At 35.2% G+C, this 24677-nt stretch overlaps 1 long non-coding RNA gene across 1 annotated transcript in view; it reads right to left on the reverse strand.

Annotated features, from left to right (window-relative positions):
* Positions 1-24677, reverse strand: part of LOC126817578 (uncharacterized) — a 135422-nt gene that overhangs the window by 682 nt on the left and 110063 nt on the right. The window contains exons 3-4 of the long non-coding RNA XR_007679055.2: positions 2293-2423; positions 367-586 (exon numbers count right to left, since the gene is read on the reverse strand). This is a non-coding gene — a long non-coding RNA (uncharacterized LOC126817578). The remainder of the gene's footprint in view (positions 1-366; positions 587-2292; positions 2424-24677) is intronic.

The raw sequence follows: 24677 nt of genomic DNA on the forward strand, positions 1-24677 counted from the left end.
GTCTTCATTATACCTGTGGCACAGACAGTCAGCCACTGACTCACTAACCAGGAGGTTTTTGTTTATACCCCGGTGCTGACCGACAAAGTACCTCTTCAATTCCAGCGTGGCTTTCCCTTATAAGTGTGGCAGGACATAAGGCCTGGGAGAAACATTATCTAGTCATTCGGATGAGACGAGAAACCCCGGTCTAGAGTACACGATGGCGTGCACGTAAAAGAACCCTAGACAGTTTCAAAACGAAATATGAGTAGATCGTGCCGCCACTGTCATGCCAAAAGTTCCGTCATAGCAGACTGCATGGCGGATGCAAGTCTTGATTGACACCGTTAAATTACATTTCATTTCATTTCATTGCATACATACCTAACACATTTAAAGTGATTTGGTGTGTTTGTTTCATCTTGGCTATAATAGAACATTCATAAATACCAGCATCTTTAAAACTGACAGATTTAATCACGAGATGCCAGTCGCTAACTTCATCAGCATGTTGTTCATGCTCTACACTAATCTCATCAGTGCGGGTCCACGTGATATCTCCTATTGTCAAAAAGAAATCATCTCCCATCTTCTTCCATGATACCTGTAACGGAGAATATTAAGCTAAGGGATTGATTAAATTTAGTTTGGCACACTATAACTGGGAGTGATGGATCGACAAACCAAAATCCCACGTTTACCACTGGCAGCATGTTCAAGATCCCCTAAGAATAGACTGTAGCGCCTCTGTCAGAGCAAATTAGGGACGGTAAGTCCCCTTTCACTTCATTTCTTTTGCATATCAGGTTTTGATTGGTTCTAGGAACGTTTAAGATCTGAAGTTATACATACTAAATATACGTTAAACTGTTGATCATATCTAAGAGAGCAGCTATCCTTTCTGCCTTTCATATGCGTATTCGTGCGTGTTAACAATTTAGCAATGCGTCGTTGTTAAAGCAACATTTTCACACACTGCATCCAAATGATTATGTTACTAGTATGCCGTTTGTACATTTTATTTTTTTATTTTTAAAGGCACAACAATCCAGATACTCTCAGATTATTCATATACGCCAGACATATATATCGTTGTTTTATGCAATTACGCAAATTCAAGTACCAATTCATTCATAGAAGATTATCTGTTTATGAATCTTTTATTAAAATACAGTATTTTAAGAGCAATTTGCTTTAATTTTTGAAGACCACTAGTCAACGTATTGTATATCGATGTATTAACAAGTGCGTTGATTATACATCTGCTAAATATAAACACAATTTGCTCCAACATTATTTTCGGGTGTAAGATCTAACAGATTATGTTTTTTTTAAAGGTTTCTCATCAAGGTAATCACGTGTAACAACAACAACAAGATAAGATAACTCTGCATGTTCTATCCAAATATATCGATTTCAAGATTTATCACACCAGTCTATATATTTAGAAAGAAAACGACTTGACGCCACCGAAATGTTTTCTTTATCAATAAATCCTCTCTCTAATATTTTGTTAAATCATTTTCTTGGTGCAGTAGACGAGTTCTGCTAGATTACTTGTAAATAAATCTACATTTAACGAGTGATGATGGTTTTATTTCCATGCAACTTCTATACACCATTACACGAGATCGCGTATATTGAAGGACATACAACACCCATACTAAACACTTGGGTAGACGTGAATGGTAAACTGAAAATTATAATTTGTAAAGGAGTAGTCCGTGTGTGTGCTCGAACTCTTACAGTGACAAGACACATAGCGCAACAGATGTCAAAACTGTCAAAATGAAATTAAATGGTTAACTACCAGAAGCTGCTATCACTTCACTACCGGGGACCGCGTTGACTCGTTGATTATGGCTATTCCGGTGGTACTGATGGGATACTCGAGATTTTCTAGATCGAAAAACCTAGCCCACGGCGCTTGATGATTAACCTAGCAAGGAAAAGCTTCTTGTCGTTTAGTGGGACGAAAAATACCAGATTCCATGTATACATATTATATACCATTGATGACGCATTAAAGATCCACTGACAATTGGAAATCGAAATATGAGTAGGCAGTTGTGCCGCTGTCGGAGCAAAGTTTCCTAAGAAGACGTTGGCTCACTAACCTGCAGATCCCGTGTTCGATCCCGGTTTTGGTCAAGAAAAATCGTCCGGCGGCTTGTCAGTTGTGTAGGACTGAGGTTCCGTGCCGCTATCCGGGCAAAATTTCCCTCACATGTCCGTCTTCCTTAGCCCAGTATATGCAGAAAAATAGGGCATTAAACCATTTGATTTCAAATTGACAAGTGATATTCTTACCTGTCTGGTTCCCACGTAATGTATTGTACAAGGTAAAACAGCCTCCTCACCAACGTGTACAGTGATATTGGTTACTTCAGACACAAAACTAGGTTTCAACTGTCGCTTTCTGGATTTGCCACCTTCAACTTCTGTAAATAATTACAGCAAATTGATTAACAACTAGCCATATAATGAATAAAAAATATTGTTTCATCCACCCCAAAAAACAAATCAAAATTAATAAATATGAAATGATAAATCAAAGTAAAAAGTAAATGGATATCACCACCGGAAAGGATCAAATAGACGGACGTAATGATAGCACAGTTGTATCAGGTGTTCCGGAAGGAATGGGAGTAACCTGCCTCTTGTACCACACCGATCGCTACATACTAGACTGTTTAAGATTTGATTAAACATGTCATGCCATGGCATGAATAAACTCTAATGCTAATTTCATTACTCAGCCATTGGGATGTTAAGCTAATCCCCCGGAGTCCCTCTTAAAGTACTGGGAAAACCCATGCTGCAGTGCCTTAAAACACCCGACGTCTCATCACATCTTTAGCACGGTCATTAAGACTACTGCAGTATTTTTGTGAATATACACGCACACAATGCATTGACAAATTCAAAACCGAAAGAAACAAAGGGACAGTATGTCTTCCATTGCCCTGCGGGATTATAAAGAATGTAATAACGATGTATATGAATGATGTCGATAAGTGATAAAAATCACTATGGTATGATGATAAGAAAATAATAATAATGATGAAGATGTGAATTATAATAATAATGGTGGATGAATAATGATTACGACGATGAAAATGGAGAAAAATGACAGAGACCATGGTGTCGTACATACGGTGCTTTTAACAACTGTTAAGTTTCTACAAGAATCAACACGAATCATTCAGAATACAGGAAGAAAAAGATTTTTTTCCTCGATTGTGTTCTAATTATTTGTTCAAATAATGTTTGTTTTAGATGATGTTATGGCTTCTATTATTACTTTCTATCGATTAGATTAAAACATCATACAATGGTTCACAAGTTTATGTCAATATAAAAGCGTTGTAATTTAATTCATTAGTTAATTGCTATAAAACGATAGCTACTATATCAACAGTCTAAATATAAAAAATAACGGAACATTTGGTTCCTTGGGAAATTAATAATTATTATCTATTTAAATGATTTCATGATTTGTTAGCTGCATCAACTACAAAACAATAGTAGTTATTTTAAACGATATTCGACTCTAAATTAATTAAAGCTTTTTTTTAAGTTATGTTACTTAATGTGTATAATAAGAAATTCAGCGCTTTACCATAGCCTATTCAGCAAATTATTCAGGGAGCAATGGTGGTAAATTGGTACCGGGTTCCAATCCCGGGTTGGCAGAGAAAATTTTCAGTCTGGTTTCCCCGTGTCATTGATGTATGACGAAGGCCTAGCTGGAAACGGTGTCTTGTTGTTCAGATGGTTATGAATACCGGAGGCGCCGCGTACATGTTGGCGTACATGTAAAAGAACGCTTAATTAACAGCTGGAATTCGAAAAAAGATCAGGATGAAACAGCGCTGGCGTGGTAACATTTCCCTCACAGACCAGCCCGTCTTCATTAGCCCAATTGTTAAAAAAAAAGTATGACGTTAAGCTTCATATTATTACACAACAAGTTGTTCGAGAAAATAAGATGTTCCGGCTTGTCTAAGTTCCAAACGACAAATGGGCCTCGATCATGTTGTCACTTTAACATTGATCCTGCCACCGCGTTTAAAGATAAAACTGGTTGGGACCCGGTCTGTGGTTTGGAATATTTCCACGAAAAATAGCAGAAACATCTACAGGTTTCAACTCATTCCTTGAAAATTGAACTTGACTGTATATAGTATATTTATATCGGTTACCAAGCAATCAATGAACCTTCGTGTTTGTGTATAGTTTGAAGTAGCGTGTAATGATGACTATTAATATTTTAATGGTGTCGTGAGGTAACAATCATAGTAATTAGTTTTGAATGAGTTATTTTATGTTAGTGTCAAAGATGGCAAAACATCAGTTATAATGTATACAATCTATCTTGGGCTATTGCCGGTAATCAATGCTTTACGTTTTGAAGATCAGTTATTGTGAAGATCCACCAGTCATTCAGTCCCTGCTGACCGCCAAACTATCATCAATGAAATATGAGAAACAATAGTAGTAGTGCTCCAACTTTACTACACCAGCAGTAACATCATAACTTATGTTGTTTTTTTTAAAAAAACGATATGGTATCATCTCGAAATTATTCTATTTAATACATGTATGGTGGAGGGCTTGTGGAGGGCTTGGTCAGCAACCCCTGGCAGTTAGAAGTCGAAATGAGTTTAGACCGTAGCGCCGCTCTCTGGGCAAAATGCAGCTCTTAGCACACAGTATGGCGTATCCCAGTCAGTACGGAAAAGTAGGACGTTAATCCAAATTTCCATTCATTTCACCTATTCAAAATATACATAGAAGTGATGTACTGGTAAATGTGCAATTATGCTATTTTCTTAACAGTCGAAAATTTGTCTACGTATTAAGCAATAATTAGGCTTACACAATATAATTCAATAAAATAAATTTCCTAATGTAAATAATCTAATTTACTAATCTAATTATGGGATACCTCAAGGTTACGCTAATTAATTCTGCCCTAGTTACATTGAGCATTGCGAAAGGCAGTTTCTAAACACTAATAAATATCTTTAGTTACTAAACACTCCCACCCCTATCCTTGGTGAATAATTGAAAATGTTGTATTCAGCCGGAAGATCGGGAGACAACCCAACACACGGTTGAACAATACTCTTGGAACACTGAACAGTAGTTTCATTTGAGACGTGCACTGTATACCATGTGTTTCTGTGCATAAGTTCCTTTAAATATACGCAATACCCAGTCTCTGGTTATTTTGAATAAACAATTAAAACTCCATTTATTTTCAAAAGGTTTCAATTTATATTTTGTTTTTAAATCATTATCTTATTTTAAAGAGTTTTATCGTTCAAATATTTTGAGTAATAATAAAATAATAAATTTGAACTGGTACATCCCCTGATCAGTTATCTGGCTGGTTGGGTGGCCGAATGGCTAGCACGTGCGCGCTGTATCATAAGGTCTGTAACTGCGTCAACTAGCGTGGTTTCGATTTCCCGGTTGTACGTGACAAAGAGTAGGGTCATCTGTCCAACATCATGTTTTTTCTCCGGGTCCTCCGGTTGCCCCCCACTGCTAAAGACCCCTTCGCGCAAGCGAATTGTTGAAATAAAATTAAACCATGTGTTAGTCCCGAAATGATCTAGTTTGTGTTGAGTAGACGTTAAACCCCATTTCTCTCTCTCTCTTTGTTGATATAAATATGTAACTCTACTGGGGGAGGGGGTGTTGGATGGCCGAATGGTTAGCACGCGCGCGCTGTATCATACGGTCTGTCATTGAGTCAACTGGCGGGGTTTCGTTTCCCCCGGTTGTACGTGACAAGGAATAGGGTCGCCAGTCCAATCTCGAGGGTTTCTTTAGGGTTCTCCGGTTTCCCCCCACTGCTAAAGACCCCTACGCGCAAGCGAATTATTGAAATAAACATTAAACCGTATGTTAGTCCCGAAATGACCTAGTTTGTGTCGAGTGGACGTTAAACCCCATTTATCTCTCTCTCTCTCTCTCTCTCTCTCTCTCTCTACTGAGTACTATGTAACTGTGTTCAGTTCCTCGGAGAAACCGGCTTGCTTCCTGCTTAAAGACTACCAGTAGGGCATCCATACCAATGATCTTAGCTTACAATTAACCATATTAATAGAAAATGAACGTAACAACTCGTCTAGACTGTCATATTATAAATACCCGTTTCAAGAAATATCCTTTTATTAAAACTCTGTGGAAACAAAACATCTAGCAGTTAAGACTATCTCCAATTTAATGTTAATAATAATATATATCTAAATTACAGTCGCTTGGCTTTATTGTTGTAGAAGGGAAGCTACAATAAATGATTCAATACAACCAAATTCTTTTGCCCTACCTAATAAGGATTCAATATTATAAAGATTAATGCCCCCATCAGACCGGGGTGGCGTCTTTACCGCGCTGATGCGACCGTACGGCGACCAGGAAAATGCACAAGGTCGCCGGCAAACGTGAACACAACACGATAAAATATCCCCCAAAATTACAAACTTGAAAAAAGTCGCATTCCCATAGCTTTCCAGTTCCAATCGCAGAACCTTGGCGTTTGTGGAAACCACAGCACGATAGCTGGCGTTTCTACCACGCTTATGGCGATCTTGACGCGCTCTATAACCAATTTCCATCGCCGTAGCAGCGCAGTAAGGACGCCACCCCGGTTTGACGGGGGTATTAGAGAAGGTTATCTCATGTTGTTTGGGTATTTATTTTAGACATAATCTGGCTGATTAACTGTACGACAATGAACAAAAATGTGCATGAACTGTAGGGGCGATATATTGTTATGTCATATAAATATACAATTTTAAATAATTAAAAATAATTTAATATTTAAAATTTATTACAAAAGGCAGTAAAACCAGAATTAAATGATAGGAGTCAAAAACAAGATAATGTATACGTCCATGTATTTCTTTAATATTAAATAAAAAGATATACTTAATGAGCACTTTTGCAAGAAAACGTTAATATATTGATGTATTTCCTAAACACATAGTTCATTAAAACCACCGATCGCCCTTAAATGCCCATAGAAAACGAATAACCCTAGGTCAGACAAGATTGTATTTTAAAAAGAAGTGATGACTGCTCAGAACAGACGAATCATGTCAAGTACCGAGAAGAGTGAGTGACTTTTTAAAACGAAAGTTATAACTCTGGATGTCATTAGTGTCTCTATCAAACTAAAAGGTTGGGATGAGATATGGTGAGTCTGTATTATGTCCCTGACAGATGAACACTATCTCATCTTTCTAACATAATTACAGCACTGGCAAATATCGACTTGACTACCACCAGACCTCTATTCACAAGAGAGATATAATAAAAAGATATTAGAATCACGAATAAAAGACGAACATAATATGTGATATGATTTCTACAGGGATGTACGACTTGAATAAAAGGAAATAGAGGATGGACAGCGCAACGAATATCAAACTAAATATTTTATGTATTATTCCATAAAGAAAATTGCATGTTATGTTCCACAATGCTTGTGATCTGACATAAGGGTTCCAAGAACGAAAACCGTACATCCACAATCAATTTCGCTGAAGTGGTTCTGGTTTGAGGCATTTCGCTAACTTCCAAATAGCTTAGAGGTTTGGCATAATTATATTGGACGAAGTTCTGTGTTTACGAAAACTACGAGTGTTTTGTTTGTTAAATTGCCCTAAGCAACAAATGCCGTTCAAAATATCAAGATTTAAACAATAAACCTCTTTAATCGTCTAAGACCAGAGGGTCGGCTTTATTTTGATCGGAGTCCACTTGTCAAAAGGGAATGCTCCAGAAACCGGTTTAGATTAAAAGACAATATTGGTCTCAGTCATTATCATATATGTGATAGAACTGGTTAAACTCGTTCCCTATAAAATTTTAACATATCAATCATTGCTAAGATACGTGCGTAATGGAGATTTCATGAAACGGACATGACGAATGCAAAAGGAATACACGAGTTATCTTTCTATATAACTGACTGAAGAGACAGATACATGGGCGAGTTTTTGCTCACTAATAATTCCTTCGAAGACCAAAAGTTGTTATGTGAGACTGCGAAGGGATATGTCACTAGATAAGTGAAAACGAGAAAAATAAAAATGTGTTTTTATCCATTCTATATTTAATAAAAACATGGTGATGCACGGACTTTTTTTATATTTTTTTTTCGTTTTCTCTTATCTAGTGACAGTCAATTATTTTATTGAATTCAGATACTCTCCCACAGTCTCGTATAAATATAGCAACTTTTGGTCTTCGAAGAAATTATTAGTAAGCAGAAATTCGCCCGTGCATCTGTTATCACTCGTCACTTCAGTCAGTTACATAGAATTATAACTCGTGTTTTCCTTTCGTCATTTCCGTTTCTTGAAATCTTTATTACACATCTATCGTAGCAATGATCCATGTGTTAAAATTATATCTGGAACGTGTTTAACCACTTCTATCACATACGACATGACTGACATCAATATTGTCCTTTAAGTACAGCACGGATTTACTTTATAATGCTGTATTTTCTGATCAATTCAGAACAGTTTGATACACATGCCTATCTTAATATATAGGTATCAAATAACTGTGTACAGCGCGTTTACACTTGCAACAACGCTATCAGACAAAAGTCCTTTCAGGCCATTGATACCACCAAAACACTTTCAGTTTCTGTAAAAGGAAATACGCATCTTTACAGCATTAGCATAGCAAATAAACCGATTGTTTAAGTAAATCTTCTTTCTCTTCATACTCAACTAAAATTCAATAAAAACCCGTGGCTAATTAATTTGTGGTAATAATCAATCCATATGTTATTGTCTATGTTCTGCTGAGGTTCTATTCACTGTTTAACTTACTCTTATACTATTGTATTTTCAATTATACATATTGATATGCCAGCACTTAAATCATCTTGTATCATAATCTTTGATTTCGCTTTCACTGACATTTATCGATACCAAAATTTGCTTTCGAGATTCAATGAATACAGGTAGCCCCAGGAAACGTCTCTTTGACTCTTATAACACATAAATGAGGTTGATTCTGGACGAGCAGATTGGGATCCATGTATCAAAGTCTAATACCGTCGACTGCTCAATTTTGCACACAATTGTTCAATATCAATAATTTCATTATTACGTTAGTTCCTTGTTGGGTTGAGATTTTGACGAACCAGAACCTGTGAGTATGTGTGTATGGCCAGACGGGACGGCTTTCCCAATGTTTTCGAGTTAATATCATATATACTTAATTCTATAGATTAACTTTCGCTTTTATTGCTTACAGTATTTGTATGAGTACCCTTTCCATTGTTTTGGTATGTGTGTGTGTGTGTGTGTGTGTGTGAGCGGGAGAAAACTGAATATGAGGGTACACGATATAAAAGACGACACAAGAAGTAGAGTCCAAGGAGAAAATGGGGCGTCGCATAAAATTAGGGAATCCTGAAATTGTTAAGAAGGTTTCCCAGTCCTAAATAACATTTGGTGACTTGTGATTTACTTTTTCGAAAAATGAAAACTGGCATTTAAACACTCTACCTTCAGTTTTTGCAGAAATAAGTCAGTTCGGCAGCACAACACTAGATGCTTGTTTCAACAACAGACCGTTTATTGGAGGATAGGGTCCAAACTGATTAAAACACAGATCCTGTTTCGTTTATTTTCTTTACAGTTCAAACTTTCGCTTTAATCGCCTTTACTACACTAGGTTCTGGAAGAGTTCTTATATAACCCGTGTTCTGATTGATGTTAGGAACTATCCAATGCAATTGTCTGTTGTGGCGAGTTCTTGGCGTGCGGTGAACGGAACTGTAGGTATACATACGTAGCGAAGACAAAGCAAAAGTTGTATTTCCAAGTACTCATTTGAAACATCAACGTTGATTGGTTAATCAAACGTCTGATCAAAAGTCGCACGTATGAGCACTGACACGACCTCTCACTACAACCAATGAAATCTTCATGTAGTGGAGGTCATCAAAAGTATACATAAAAACGAAACGAAACACAGATCTGTATTTCAATCAGATTGGGTAGGGCCAGGTATTGCGCAGGGAGGAACATCTTATGCTTGGAAAATCTTAGATTGTTACATCATGCATGGTTGTTTTAAGGTGCATTCTTTATTTTTATATTTGGCGTGGGATGAAGACGGTTTCGTCGTCCCAAAATGTGTCTATAGATACGACATGTCAGGCTTTTGGCTGTAGTTGTACAGAGTGAAATTGTTTAGTTCCGTTTAGCTGCCCTAAAAAAGAATTTACTCCTCCATTAATCGTTTCAAAGGTTAACAATCATAATAGATTACATTATTGTCTTCTGGCTACACTGGAAAAATTATACAAATCTTCACGGCGGTTTTCATCCCATTAACAGAGACAATATTTGAACGGTAGCGAAGCATGTGTACTTCTACATGTATCTCCCGGTTGCTAGCTATCCTCTACTCTTAAATATAAACTGTCTTAATCAATATAAAGTCCATGCTTTTAACAAATTACACTCTGGCTCGACCCTTTGTCTGACATGATTACCGGAAATAGAATTGCTTCCTGTAAACCAATTCCATCTTAAAAGCACTAATCGAAAAAGATGTTCGTTTTTTCGACTTTGAACAGACAAACCTGTCATAACTGTCAAATATTACTTGTTGAGAAACGTAAGATTCGGCGAAGCATACAACATCTACTTTAATTGGTTCGCGTTCCTGACGGACACGAAATGACAAACGCCATAATCAGAATCTTTAGCTTCATTTACGATACGAACGGGACAGACAGAGACCTTTTAGATGCTATGGCTCGAATAAGCATTTTTATTGTGGATTATTGTTTTAAGTTTATTTTGACATTTATAATATATCCACCCACACACACGCCCAACCACCACCACTCGTAAGGGGAAAATGAGTACAAAGACAATTCAAAAGTTGAAGCTATCAGTTAATGAGTACTTATAAAGGTAATAAAATATTTGCATTTATCATGCATATCTGTTGCTCTATATACGCAATCCAGCCAATGTTGAATTTAGGTAGAGTTAGGTAAGTGACACTATTTTATTAATGAGACGAGAGTATGAGGGGTATTAAATAGCTTATTTTGTTTAGGTAAAGCTGTGCAATAAAATGCTTGAACAGTAATTTTACCCAATTGCCATATACGTGATGTAGATTACATATACGTGATGTAGACTGTACCCTAAGGATTTTATAATATTCTAAAATGTTACTTCTAACAGAAGATAGCCCAACCTGTTTCATGTGATAAATTTTAAGATTAATCACCAATATCTATTTGAGATTAATTGCCCCGCTTCCCCTCCCAGCTGCCGTTTTTGGGGGCTTTGTTATTTTGATATTTTACCACCGAAGTTGGGTTAATAGGTCATTGTTTTAAAAGTGTGCATATATCACACCATTCAACTTTGGTAGTAAAAAAGGTACCATGTGTATACTTATATTTGAGCGTTGACGAGATTCGACAACATAACCAAGGGCAATAACTAAAGTAATTATTATAAATATTTGTAATCTGATAGAAAACTAATTAATTATTTATCACAATAACCAACAGAACATCTGATGATGAAATTTGCAGTTAAAGCCTTTGCGCAAATTTACAATGACCATACCTGTAGAAAAAGTGTGTGCGATGGACGAGCGTCGGCTATACAGCCTAATTTTCACCAATGGATGTATAAAAGGCAAATATTAGTAGGAGTGTATTTTCCTCAATACATTGTGTGCCTATTAATCTATATTGGGTAAAATGATGACTCGCTAACCAGAAGCTCACTAGCCCAGTCTGTTCAGAAAAATAGGACGTTAAACCTCATTTCATTTTATTTCTATATTATGAAATATTTCTTACACGTAAATAATATTATTTATAACAGTAGTTATGGAATATTAGCATTTAATTAACTCTTCAACGCGTATATAATCGTTTTATTTAACTCAAGTTTAATAAAAACAAAGTACTGTACACATGGTGTGCGAAATATCAAATTCACACTATTACCGATGTTCTCATATTACAATCAATTGCATACTAGATTATGTAGTATTACACTAACTATACACAATGCATAAAGACTTTTCCTATTTCGTTTTATTACTACGCTTCTATCAATCATAAATTACAAAAATATTATTCACACGTGAGTGAATCGATATCATAAAAACATAATGAAGCATATAGCACAAATAATTATATATTCATTGATTCGACCCAAGAATAAAACAGCTGTGAGAACGTTTTTATTATCGCCCCATCTGTTTCCATGAACAACTCTTTCTTAGTAATATTAAAAAATAAAACAACAAAAAAGCCCGGAAAACTAGTATAATATTTAGTGTGTGTGAAATGAGGCATTTGGATAATAATACTTAGTGGGACATTATCGAAAAAAGAAAGACTTCATCTAATGAGCATAACCTCAATTTATCCATACTGCTTTTAAAGTAGCTAAGTCTCTAACTCAATATCATCCAAAGTCTTACATGTTGAAAATCATCATCCAAAGTCTTACACGTTGAAAATGCGAATTATTTGTCAATTCATATCAACATTGATGTTGTGATCTTACCAGGAAAAGGCAGGCTTCTGATATCAAATATTTAAGACAAAATAAATATTTTTACCATTGGTACACGAATCGTGTACCATAGTGCGTTTTAGCGTCATTTGCAACAAGTGACCAGAAAGAACAAGGCTAGACATATTCAACTGGAGAGCCTGCTTAATAGACTTGAATAACCAGACGCTAGAAATTGCTTTAGGGTTGAGACACATGCCTTATTTCGCTGGACATAACTGATTTAAATTAAGAGTCAAAACGGAAACAATTGAATGTAAATCATTTTATATACAATCAGACTACATTATTATATGCGTTGCGACCCATTTGGGTCAATTTCTAGGTTCCAAGTATTAGCGATTTAGCTCCTTTAATGATCTACAAACTTTGTTGAATACCTTTTCGGTTAATAAACGTGTGTATTTTTAAAAACGTTAAATAGCGTTGAACTGTTGGAGATTGCAAAACATAATTTTCGAAATATTGATATTAATGGCATTCCTTATGACAATAATTTTAATTAAGACTACTAGTATTATGAAATATAATCTGATTAGAATTAGATTTGGTGGCGATGTTTCCATTGCCATCTTACAGTTTCTGATTACACGAACTTATTGTCCAATCAAATTGTCCTTATTTGTATACAAGGCTCCAAGCGTTTTGAGAAACTGATCGATTAGTATTTGTAAATATGAGCCTTAATGACAGAATACTGGCAGGTATAAAGCTAGACTACAAAGTTGAAAAAAAAAACAGAAAAAAATACGAAACGAAATTGTAATATAATTAGGTTTTATGATATAGAACGAAACAAACGAGTCCATAGGAAACGTAAAAATAAAAGTTGATTTTGATTATTTTGTCTTTGATAATGCATATAATGGGGTATATAGAATACAACATCCCGAAACATTTCACTATGTGACACATTTATATTAAACAGTAATGCTGCCGTTTCACACACTTAGGTTTGACCCCGACACTTAAATGTTAATTTACGTAACATTAAACGGTCAATATTACCGGCTAACATTTCAAATTTGCCATAACAAAATACATGATCATTCTCCATCCCCTCACTAACTGACATTAAACTTTACATTAAGCTACGATTAACATTTGCATAAATTAACATTATAGAATTAATACACGTAACTATTCAAATATGTTCGTATTATCTTATTTCGGATTCACACACTACAAAGCAAATTTAGACCGTAATTAACCAATGTCATTTATTGCATTAAACATATAAGCCGCTAACAAACTTATTTCAAACATATATCATTCTAAAAATATTTAAATCTATTCAGTTTAAATTTGACTAAAGTTAATCTAATATGTGACAGCATTAAAAAAATTAGCTAATCTGATGTTTGACGGATTGATTAAGGACATGAATGGACAGGCCCGCATCTAGGGTGGGGTCGCGTGGGGGGGGGGGGCACTCCCCTGCAAAAATATTCACCCCCCTCCCTTTGACAAAATTGTCGACAATATAAAAAATAGATGTACGTTGTCCGTCAATTTTACAGCAACCCTGAGAACACCCCCCCCCCCTCGTTGCTCTGAGCTAGTTACGACCCTGTGAATGAAAAATCATAACAGAAAAAAAAACACATATCCATCACGCACATTGCTTTATCAAACCACAGAATACGCCCATGCATACTAACATTTAACTTGTTTATTATGATGCTTTAGACGACAATATGTCAATAATGCACTTGCGCGTGTGGGTCTTTAGCAGTTGAGGAAACCGGATTACTTCTTGACACGTGACTCAATGATAGATCATATGATCTAAAGCACACACCATAGGGCATTCGGCCATCCACCCAACCTAAGACTATATATAGCCCATGTCGAGTAAATTAATTCTAGTTAATAATAACCCAAGGAATGCTCTTAAAGAATTCATTTTAGAGTCATACCAAAAATAAAAGGTGTCGCCCACATTATTTCGTGTATAGGGGTGTCAATAATTCTTGAATACAATGAAGAATAGATAGGGGGTTGTTTATTTACGATGTTATTGAATCACTAAGTAGTATTATGCCTCTGTTATTAATGTTCGAGTACGGGCTTAACATGTTTAAATGCCTTTGATCCGAAATATACAATCAGTATAATATCTACTTCACATACAATGTCACATAAACTTAACCTAAAGTCAAGGGTTATACTTGTTTATTATTGTATAATGCATTTCCCGATCGAAATAAAATCTTGATTAATTCTAGTGCACATAATGTCTAACAAATTATTGTGTACATTAAATAAAAACGAAGAATCACTCACAAACTTCAAGAACCGTCTACGATTTATCTATGAATCGGACAAAGTTTGGATTCGGGGCGATTCGTGGTATCCGTAGCCCATGTGAAAGATGGCCACGAATGGTTTTACGTCAAAGAACACTTACGAACTTCAAGAACCGTCTACGATTTACCTACGTATCGGGAAAAAGTTTGGCTTCGGGGCGATTCATGGTATTCGTAGCCTACGTGAAAGGGAGGTATAACCAACTGATTACTACTCTTTCCTGGTTCACTAGACTTAAAAGGGCATTGGGTAGTATTAAATAAAAACCTGAAATTGTCGATATAATAGTAAAGAAATAGATAATGAAAAGATAATATGCCGAAAATTTCAATCAAATTGTTTCACTCTAAACCTAGATATTAGCGATTCAATTTTAGGCTATACTCGATCGTCATTACTACCGTTGTTTAATCATCAACGACCGTTGAACAGCAGATCGGATTCAGATCTAATGAAAATCCGAGCTATCAGATGGCATCGAGAGTTGATTATGGTTTTGTCATGTTAATAGTTGTCTAACTAATAGTTTATTATATACTATTTCAGGCCTAAAGAAAGACTTACAGTAGGCAGATTTAGCTCTTGCGTAATAAATGTTTAACAAGTACGAACATACCATGGACCATGAACAATCTTGGAATTATGACGTCAATGCACAACTGTCCAAGGAACACGCATGTAAAATATCATGTCGATCGTATTTGAATTGACAGGGCCCTAAACCTTTTTCGAAGAGCGTCGCTCCCAAGAAGAAGAAGAAGAAGAACAAGATGAGTAGTGGGTGGGGTCCAGTTCCCCGTCCAAAATTTAATCTACATTTAGATGTTAAGCAAGGCTGACACTTGCACGATTCCGTGGCACGCATTGGCACGACTCGAGTCGTAAACTGGAGTGAAGTGTGCGTAAACCCGTCGTGACTGCGTGCCATGTCGGGACGAGAATTTTGAAATGTTCAAAATTTTGGTCACGACAAAATTTAGCGACCGGGTCGTGAACTATGCGCAAACTGTTCGTGAACTCGTCGGGACGATGCGGGAGGATGCGTGCCAGTGTGTGGCAGCTGCCAGGTATAAGCATCGTCTCTTCCCGGCACGACACAGTCCGAATTGCGCAAACTCGTCGTGCCAATGCGGGAAGTGCGCAAACTATGCGCGAACTCGTCGTGACAGTTCGTGTCAATGTGGACACTGATGGGCAGGCATTCGTGAACTCGTCGTGAACTCGTCGTGGAACTCTGCGTGAACTAGTCGTGAACAGTGCAGGAGCCTCCCAGTTCGTGCCCCAAAATGGCACGATTTGCCACGACAAAATCGTGGCCAAAAGTCGTGCAAGTGTCAGCCTGGCTTAAGTGTTTTGCACTAGCACGACATGTACTTCACGACGCACAGAGATGTAACATCGTAATTAGCCATCTTCTGTTTTTAATGATTGTACGACAGAATAAGTTACTAATTGATAGTATATATTAATCGAATTCCTTTATTTAATATAAATTAAGTTCAAACACAAGATCAAGCATTTTGTGAAAACAAGATCCTCGACTTCAAATAATTTTTAAAATCTCATATATATTTCAAAAAATGGGATCGTCGCAATACCAGAATTTCTTTAATTTACAACGCATGGCAGACACGGTATAATTCATGTAGGTAATTAATTTACTATTAAGACATATAATGACTTTTATACCCCATGTGTATATATAACGGTTCCTATCTCGATATGCTGATTATTAATTTATATGTTACATAGCAGGAGTTCGCGATTAAATTGATAATGTTCAGAATATATTTCTCGTATATATAATGATTGTGGCAGAAAAAACTCTTCCTTCTACATTCCATTATGTATCCGAAAATGTATTCTTATACGTGTGCGTCGCGGACCCATTCAGACCAAAGCAGTGGGACGTTAAGTTCCCATTTCATTTCATTTGTTATGCGTATGACAAACGTCGCAATGTGTTGCTTCGTTTGGGTTTTCAAGAAACACCGCGAATACCTTTGCTATTAGAACTTCGAGATAGAAAATGAAACCTGGATACAGATTGGGTATATGATGTAAGAAATATTTTTCGAAATGTTGATTGATACAGTTGATTCTACATCATATTTTACCGTTGATTCTAGATCACAAATTGATTGATACCGTTGATTCTACTTCATATTTTGAATGATACCGTTGATTTTACTTTATATTTTGATTGATACCGTTGATTTTACTTCATATTTGCATTAATGCCGTTGATTCTACTTTCATATTGTAAGATAAGAGATTTAAATTGATTAACAAAATTTAATCCTTCATTTTAACATGACATAAGTTATTTTGATATCATTAATGCAAATAAAATGAGATCCAGTTTTACCTAATCAAAGTGATAAGTTCAGATGTAGATTTATATAAAAGTTAGTAAGTTTTTCTTATAAATGAATCTAGTAAGGCTTGTATATACTACAAACATCTCTGGAATAGTAGGTATGCTGGTATTTAGCTTACACATGTGGAAAAACTTAGACCCACCCTTTAAGTTGTTGCTGTTTAAACTATTTATTCACTTAAACTCTGCCTAATGTTGCCACACCTTAATCGCAAAAACAGTACTTTGAACGGTACGACTTCAACCTCCCTAGATATTTACACCTGTGAAGGATCAGTTGCTCGACCTAGGACAGATGAAAACTCCAAATGTAGAGAGTATTATGTCTAAGGATGTAGCAGTTCAACTTCTTGCCGTTTTCTGTCCAGAATAAGTAAATTATCACATTAGCTCACTGTACTCCTAATTTGTCAGTCTCAAATAATATTTCCTTGGGCTTTATCCCAAAAATAATTCCATGATGGGTAGATTTCAATCTGATTTGGTGATTTTCAGAAATCAATGTGTTATTTCCCAAATGATTTCCCGTGTTACGCTCTCATTTTGCACCCACTCCCACTCGATATTCATTCTTTTTGAAAATTATAGACAGTCTTCGTTTGTATGCAATAAGAAGAAATCTAGCTACAAACTTGAAAACTATGTCTTGCCATAAAGTTATGAACGGCTAATGGATTGTTTCAATGGCATTAAAGATACATTAATTAAGAGTTTTATAAAGAGTTGGACATTCTTGCTATAATAATTCAAAAATAGATGATAAAAAAAGAAAATGTTGAAAATTTCAGTCAAATTACTTGTTCTGAAAGGAATTGTCACTGTTGGAAGTTTGAACTAGAATTAGGCATCAACTGTGTCTGCACCGTCTATGAGAATTGGCGATCGTTTGATTGACAGACGATAAGTCCACCCACATATTCTCAATTATAAAGTAACATGCTCAATGACTGTGGTAGCCTCGTTTGGCAGGTCTTTCATCACCAGTTTCCGGTAGTGGCATCAGCGACTAACGGTAAACGTTAGCTTAGTCCGCCATTTTTTGATTTAATTTTAAATGGACGACTGTTTAAATCCAAACTGTATCCAAGCCATCCGTGGGTCTACAGAGTTGATCTTGGGCTTGTCGTGTAAATAAAGGTCTTATTAATAATTTCTATAACATCTGAAGCCTAAATAAAGACTAGCAATAGTTAGATTTAGCTCTTGCATAATGTATGTTTAAGTAATTGAACTTTAATATACAGGTCACAATTTTACGGAATACAATTATTGTTTATTACTGAGCGGCATTTCGACTATGCTTCTCTAGTCATTATCAAGCAATGATAAAATATAAAATATGCTAATGAAGACGGGCATACGCCATGCAGTTTGCTATTAGGGACATTTTGCCAGGACAGCGGCTGTGTAGCGTACATTATATCGAATTTCAACAGTCAGGGTTCTCTTACGTGCAAGATAATGTGTACACGGGACCTCGCCTTTCCATTTTATCCGAACAACTAGACAGTTGTTCTTATTACACATATCTTTTGGATATATAGAAGTGAAGTGAACAGTAAACATATTTCAGTACCTATAAATCGAACTATCTTTTTTTCCACGGAAACTATTCCAACATTTAACAAACTTTCATTAATTTCAGTATATTAAACATTTCCAGAAAAAGATTTCCAATACGAAATGAAGTATAAAACAAATACGCGTAGAAACAACATCATCAATAGGATTACATATTTCGCCAACATTCGATAGCCAAAAGTTTTTGATCTACTTTTAAATACAATGTGAAGGGTGTTTTTTTTTATCGTATATACATCTGATGGTTATAAGTATGTTATGTAAATCTGCTCGGTAACTCTTTACCGTTATTAACAACCACCTGCACGTGCATGTTACATATTACACGTGTATGTCAGAATTGTTTAGAACAAAGCGATGCATGAAATACACCAGTCATATTGTATTTAAATGAAGAAGTCTGTAGAAATAAACCCTTGAGCTTCTAATGTCATATCTTATAACACAGATCTGTTGTGTATATGGTTGTGCATGTACATGCGCGCGTGTGTTACAGCTTTGGAATATAGCTTCCAGGATTTTTATCTGTGTTATAAGCTACATCACAGGGAACATGGGTTAGGGTTAGGCGTAGCTGTTAATACAATTTGGCGAACAGAACATAAAATCACTCCCAGATATGTTGTTCAACAATGAGTGCTCCAGCCATATAGGTTTGCGCCCATTGTTGCAGAAGCGTTGAGGAATGTCGTCAAACCTGGAATTCGCCTGACTTATTGTTTAAATAATATCTTCACATGCACTCGCTATAAAAACGTCACACAACAGAACAACAGCACACTAAAACACATGGCTTTTCATTTAAATACTACAACTACATTATCACAAATACCACCACGAACAAGATTTTGCATTTCATCTCATAACTACAGAGCTTTAATTTTACTTTTTATCCAAACCATTACAACATTTCTCTTTCTAATCAAAATTTGATTACAGATTCGTTTCGCTTATTTTGTTATGATTTTTACACTAATGGATACATCAAAAATAAACCAAACGAAATTGACATCTGGCTTTAATCAGATTGATTATTAAGCTTTAAGGTTAGCAGGTAACACCCGATGATTGTCATGATTTTATCCCAAAAAAGGGTAGTTATTTACAAAATAAATGTCTATTTGTCCTACTATATAGCCACAGGACTCTTCAGATATCATACACAGAAACTTAATATAGCAATAGAAAGCGGTAAACATTCTTGAGTGATAAATCAACTTTATTGGGAATATTTAACAAAGTTGGGGGTCTAAGTGTATGAACAAATGGTATCCGACCATGTATGGTGTTGAACAAGTTTACCCTTTTTGAAGCGTTTACTATTTATTGAGAAATAGAATGCTGCGTAATAGTTTTTAAAATGTATATGTCTAGAAACATATAATGATGATGTATCACAAACGGAGGCTTGCACAGGGTGGTAATTGTGCGGAAGGTTGGACCAAATCCTGAAGATAAATTCGTTTACTTCGACAATTAGGTGCAGAAACATAGAACGCTGAACCCCATTCCATTTATTCATGCACAATTTATCCACATTTAGTACCTCAATGCCAATGTGTATAAATTACTAAATGACAACATCTCTCTTACAGTTAAATAGGAATTGTTATCGATATTCTAGAGAGATTTGCCGGTCTATTTCCGGATACCCAAACACCGTGTATTGTCAGATTTCCATAATAAAGTGCTGTATCGTGTTGACAACTGCGTATTGACAGTGTTTACAAGTTTTCAGATATATTTTTTAAAAGTTTTGTTATATGATTGACCTTAAACATTCAATAATATGTTGCTTTTTAAATTACCATAACTTTTAATAAGCCCGATATATTCTCAGATTTAATATCGCCCATTTTCAAATTTAATGTCACGTTATTGCCTTTTTATTCCCTGGGATAACAGCCATAAATGGAGCGTTGGACCTTCAAGAATACTTGTTCACAATAATGTGTTGGTAATTACCAAGTTTAAGTATGTTGATACCTTTTTATTTATATTGTTCTTTTCAATATATTGCCTTTCTTATACAAATTTACCATGAAAAGACAATTTTAACCTGAACAATTCATTTCTAATTAACCATTCTTTCTGTTAAATTTAACAAAAGAGAGAAGGTGGGACAACATGATTTTTATAAGATGCTTATCAGATGTTCGGTAGAAGAAGACATTTGTCTTTAAGTGGTTACCCCCGCTCTGTGTCTGGGCTACAGAAACTATAATTCATATGAACAAATCAACACTATATTGGCCCTGAATCTGGGAAATATAATTATTCTTAATATGAACAAATCAACATTTTTTATGTGAACCTTTACCCACGTACTAGACCATGCATGTCGTATGCTTTTCTCTGTGGTTTGTGTAACACTAACACGCCACATATCTTTGACTTTGGGCTGGCTACTGTTGTATCTCTCTCCTTTAGGACTTCAACGTTGTGTTTTCTCTCGATACCGAAATCAAATATGTAACAGCAACAACAAAAGATTTTCTATACGTTTTTATGCCACAACAGTTAAACAATAGTCTACATTACAATATTTAAAACTAACATGTCTTTCTCTCAAACCCACTGATGGACCCCTCTACATCATGGCTCTCTCAGAATTATATGGTCGTCCAAAGAACCTAAACTGTCTCTGTTGTCTGATCATTCGATTCCTGGGTTTGCTCTTTTATTGGTGCCAACATCCCAAATTGCTCACGCCATAGACTGATAACAGCTACATTCCAAATATGGAATATATATGCACCATACACTTCATACCGGCAAGGATTATTACCCAATTTGGTCAACAAATATGATACATGTTTATGATCATGAAAAATTTAAATGACCAACATGGGTATTAATATAGATCAGTTATCGTATCAAAATAATCCGCATTACTTGCTTAATTTTTTGATTATGAATTTTAGAATCAATAATTGGTTAAAATGAAATGAAATGAAAGGCCACAATATTGTTATTGTTACAGTCATCATACAGATATAGCTTATTCCAACACGAATGACGAAAGTTCAGATAAAAAAACGAGTGTTCAAAACTGGCGACGGTCTCAATAACGATTAAATGCCACCTTAATGGACGAAAATGTTTTAAAAAGCATATGTAATATGAGTACATATAAACAATTTACATACATTTTTTAATTTCCAATCAGTTTTGTTCGTCGAAATATGCGAGCAGTTCAAATGGTTATAGTCCAGTCTGCATCTGAAGTTCGGTTTCACACTACGCATTTTCGTTTAGCCTTGTTCATCGGGGCGCCTCATTACAAATCGTGCTCGAGAGCATAAAGTACATGTCGGCGTGTACTGGTTTTACATTTTTCAAAGTATTATAAATATTTATATCAGGAGTCCATATTTACACGGTAAGATAACAACATCACTAGCGATTGTAATGGACCAATAGTTCGTGTTAGTAATATCGAGAATAATATTGAGTTAGACCTTAACGCCATTTAAAGTAATTGTATTATAGTATTTCAAAAGAAATGTTAAATATATATATTTTACACAGGACATAAGATGTTCATATATACAGAAGATGATTTGGATAATTACGTAATATATATATATATCGTTACACTAAATATATACTCAAACAGTTAAGACTCAAAAGTTAGTGGGATATCAATTTGAACATCGGTCAAATGCTACGTTAATTTTGAGCAAGCTTAAAGAATAATTCAGATATCTACGACGATAAACTATTAGACACAACATATATCACATTTGGATCTGAAAAAGAAGTAAATAAATAAATCACTTACGCAGGACCTATGGAGGACAGTAGGAACGATATAAGCCCCTGAGGCCGTTGGTTCAGTAGGCTAAAAACGCAATGATAAAACAGACACTAAGTAAAATTTATAGAACATTTACTTTAAAACCTACGATACCAATTCCATGAAACCAAGTAAATAGATGGAGTCGAGGTTCCACTGGAACAAAACCAATATTTTTAAATTGTCTTTTTATTGCATGAGGGAGGATTGCGTGTCTGATAAACCCGAGGAAAATATGTTAAAAATAGCAAGAGAGGTTCATGGGACGTAATGCATCACTGTCTATGATGATATCCCTTTCACGACATTTCGAATTAAAGAAGCTTTTTTTTTAGCTATATTATTGAATACACGAGGGTTTATTTCTGAATTATATTTTTAAAAGATAAAATAGCAATAAGTGTGGATCAAAATGAGATGTCCAACAGTGATTATATTCGGCGTTTTTATAACGGAAACAGTTTATCTCGACGAGAATACTAAAAAATGGTTAGCTGTAAGATTTAGATAATATTTGATATACCAAACTTGTCGTCTGTTAATTACGACCATATCAATACATTTTTTAACATCCATTTAAATGAAATTATTCGTAATCTATTCCCTGCACTTAGATCAAATAGGAGCTTTTACTTTCGTTTACTAGCAAATGACAAACTACATGTATATGCTGATGCCCATTTTACAGATATAAATAATGATCTTGTTTTCTATCATTTTTTATACTATTACTGTTATTACATTTGGCGGTGAACCGGCATGTTGCATAAATATACATACATGTATCTAGAAGAAATTGTATTTAAGCCAAATGGCCCGTTTTTGTTATCGGTTTCAATTTTTATACTATGTAATATTGCAACTTTAAAGAAAAAATAATGTTATAACCAGGTAGCGAACTATCCTGAAATTAAATATTTGCCATAATGTGGAACTCATCTGCTTTAAACTGATCAGGATATCTTTGTCTAACTCGTTTTCTCTACTTGATGACAGTTGTAGGGTAGTTCTTGAAACAAGAATACAGCAACCGTCTATAGCTTCCTCATACAATCTGAAATTCCATGATTTATTTTTCTGCTTTTTCTGCCATGTTTTATATTTATAGAGAAGTATTGTAGGTAATTGTAAACCCACGTCGTTGTTTGCCAGAAGAAATAATACCTTACGTACTTAGAATTTTCGCTACAACACAGAAAATGGGTGTCGACATTTTCGACATATTTCTTTATGCTAACTGAAAGAAACCTAAAACATTGCCTGGAGCAATGGCTTACCAGAATTCTCCTGTATCATCATCAAATATCAGGAGATATAATAAATGCCTCTCACAAAGAACATGAATCGTTAAAGTTGAGTAATTTTTAAAAAAAAATAAAATTGAATATGAACAAAACTAAATATTTACTAATATTCTCATAATTCTACTGGGGTAATGTACGGCATACATAGGTCTGTAAAACGTCTTAAGGTCCTGTGTACATTACAGTTCGAAATCAAATTAATGCAGGCCGTAGCAGTAGGGCACCATTTCCATCATTAGAAAACTGCATAGCTTATGCAAGTTTTCATTACTCCGTTTCGTGCCAATAAGTTAGACATTAAACCCCATCCTATTTCATTCTATTTCCAAATACGGTTATATAGGGTTGAACTACAAATGTATTTAATTCAATTTTGACAATTTCGTTTCAAAATAACTCAATATTCTCATATTTAGTTAATGAAATGTTGTGTGTTCCTTGTATATTCCCTATTCAATTATATTGACTAGACCACTCTTTCATATCTCGGACTAGATTATTATAATCATATTAAAACACCCTTACTTTAAAATGGAATGCTATATATTGTACCAAACATCTTTAAGGCTCCTAAGTATAAACACGTGGTTTATTACAGAGATAATATCCCCCAGTGTACACATCCATGCTTTATGTCATGTTAACAATATGTAGTCAATCTTATAGTAAGATTGTATCGGTTTATAAGGAGGGCCCTCTTGTGGTTATTTTTC

The sequence above is a fragment of the Patella vulgata genome, chromosome 4 (genome assembly GCF_932274485.2).
Source record: "Patella vulgata chromosome 4, xgPatVulg1.2, whole genome shotgun sequence".
Taxonomy (NCBI): Eukaryota; Metazoa; Mollusca; class Gastropoda; family Patellidae; genus Patella; species Patella vulgata.